Here is a 2,577-nt window from a genome sequence, read left to right as displayed (position 1 = left end):
ATCTATAAAACTCTATCTTGTTTACATTTTCTGGCAGACACTGTTGGATGCTGCCCAATGGCCATTCCTAAACTTTTTCTCCCTCGGAGACTGTAAAAGCTAATTATCCTCCAGCTTCCCTCCCAACAATTGGTGGCTATAACCTAGTTCTAGCCAAAAAGAAGCAAAGACCGCACTGTCCAATAGGCTAGACATGAGATACATGTGTTTCCATTTCAATTAAATAAAACTAAAAATTCAGCTCCTTAGGCACACTAGCCACAATTCCAGTGCTTGCTGGAAGATACTGTTTTGGACAGCACACATGATGGAACGGTTTCGGCGTCACAGAAATTTCTATCATCAATACCCATCCAAGGGGGAATTCTGCTGGGAAGCCTTAGGATAGAAGTTGTTTTTGTGATAAAAAGAGAATTGTGAGAGATCTCTCTCACCACCTCATTCATCTTGCTTAGGGATGGTATTGTGAGGACAAGATACCTGAAGCTGAAACAGGTGTTTTGTGACCACAAGGCAAAAAGCCCAAAGGAAAATTTCAAATTATGAAGAGGAAATGTGAAGACAAAAACCATTTCTATCACTGAGGTCATAGGTGAGCTGCCCACCGAGGCTCTGGACTTAATTTTATTGATAGTTAACATTCTTTATTTTAAGCCACTGCTGCTGCAGTATTTGGTGCCTAGAACAGTGTGCCTGGCATAGAGAAAGACATCCAACATGTTTGTTGATTAACATAATTTAAAACTTACTAACCATTGTTTCCAAACATCTAACCCAGTTCATATATATTAGCGGGTGAGTAAAAGCTTTTTTGAATTAAATATTTTGGATAACTGGGCATAAACTCCCAGCTAAAATCAACTAACTTGAGAAGATTGACTAAAGTTTAGTCTTCCAGAAGCAAATGGAAATATGGATCTTCATGATGAAATTGACAGGGAAAAGAACAGCAATGTTTAGCACTTGAAATGTCTCAGTGACACTTCCAGGTACCTGTTAATACACAGAAATTCTCTGTGGGTGTGGGTGTTTTTTCCCCCTCATTTAATGTTAATTTATTAATTGTGACAGCTGGACTTTCTATTTTTAGTCATTACATAGTATGTGCTAGCCTGTGTGCTTGGTCATTATCCAGGACCCAGAGAGGAACAGCCATAGTGTCTCAAATAACCCCTGAGCCTCCGTAGACAGCTCAGCTTCTGTGCTGGCTGACTCGTTAGTAGAAATAGTGGCCTTTGACATGCCACTAAATCTCACCTTTCAGAATGAGAGTTTGAATTGGAACCAGCTTCCAAGAGCTTGGATTTTATCCCGCGGAACCATGAATTCTTCTTTTGTTTGTCTGCCGCTGCCAGACAATTCCTGAAATGTATCCCCGTGACAGTTAAATGCTCTTTTTAGGTGACCAGATGTCCTTCTGAAATGGCATACCCCTTACCCATTGCAATGTAATTATCATCCGTTGTAAATATAAAGAAGAAAAATGAGGCCAAAATTGGCCAGCAGTGCCACATGGGGAATTACCTTGATGTAACTGTTGTCTCCAAGTATAGGACCAGGCATTTTAGCACAGAGGTTACAGAACAGGGAGGTTCACGCTCCAAATTAAGATGCTCCAATCACACAGCTTATTATATACACTTAAAATATATGGTGAGAATCAGCAAAAGGTTAACCCACAATGGACAGGAAGCAACCAGATGACAGATCACACCACCTGAATATTGGGTCACACCATGTTGTTATGAACTGTCCGAATTACTCTATCGGTCTGTGTCTCTTCTAACTCGGACACATCAAACTTCCCACTGCTGGGTGTGGTTACAAGGCCCAGAGTTGAAGTTTAAGCAAGACGGCTCAACAGGTTTAGGATATCTGGGGCCAACATCTTGCTTGCTCTATTAGAGAGATGCTGGGACAATTGTGCCTGTCCACAATTAGAACACCTGCTAACCAACTGTAAATGTCATTTGTGCTTCTTGGACAGAGGACGTGCTGAGCCATATTGGATGTCACCCATGGATAGCTGATGTTCAGCCCATTAACTATTGAGTGTCTCATGTGCCATGCGCATACTTAGTGAATCACAAATATTTGCAATAGACTTTTTCCATCCTTTTCTACCTAGAAGTAATTTTTACCTTTGTCCCATCATTTTTATCTGTTTAACCTCACATGGATTCTTTCTCTTCTATGTCTGCCATGTCTCACAAGCCATTTGCCTCTCTACTTAATGTCATCTCTTCTTCCTTTTTCCTATTATTTTGTAGCAAAATTGAATATTTTAAAATTATACATTTAACACGTTAGGTGACAGATGAAACAACAGACTTTGGGGAAATTTAGAAATATAATCCATATCAGAAATATAGCTGGCTTCCCCAAATAGCAGTATTTCCTGAGTATTTATTTCCCAAATATAATTAATCTTATTATATCAGCTATCTATGTTATTATAAGTTTTAGTGCTATGTATCAACTTAAACTGTTAAAATCTATCAACCAACTAGTAACTTTTAATGATAGGCATAGTAGCAGATAGGCTACTCATGAAATTTCTATCCAAATTAAAAAAAA

At 39.0% G+C, this 2,577-nt stretch overlaps 1 long non-coding RNA gene across 1 annotated transcript in view; it reads left to right on the top strand.

The window, feature by feature from the left end:
* Window positions 1-528, top strand: part of LOC107184279 — a 3,449-nt gene extending 2,921 nt beyond the window's left edge. Inside the window, exon 3 of the long non-coding RNA XR_001515101.1 lies at window positions 456-528. This is a non-coding gene — a long non-coding RNA (uncharacterized LOC107184279). The remainder of the gene's footprint in view (window positions 1-455) is intronic.
* Window positions 529-2,577: the final 2,049 nt, after the last annotated feature.

This window comes from Myotis davidii, unplaced genomic scaffold (genome assembly GCF_000327345.1).
Source record: "Myotis davidii unplaced genomic scaffold, ASM32734v1 scaffold743, whole genome shotgun sequence".
Taxonomy (NCBI): domain Eukaryota; kingdom Metazoa; phylum Chordata; class Mammalia; order Chiroptera; family Vespertilionidae; genus Myotis; species Myotis davidii.
Note: the sequence above shows the minus strand (reverse complement) of the source record. Positions and strands in the feature narration are given on the sequence as shown.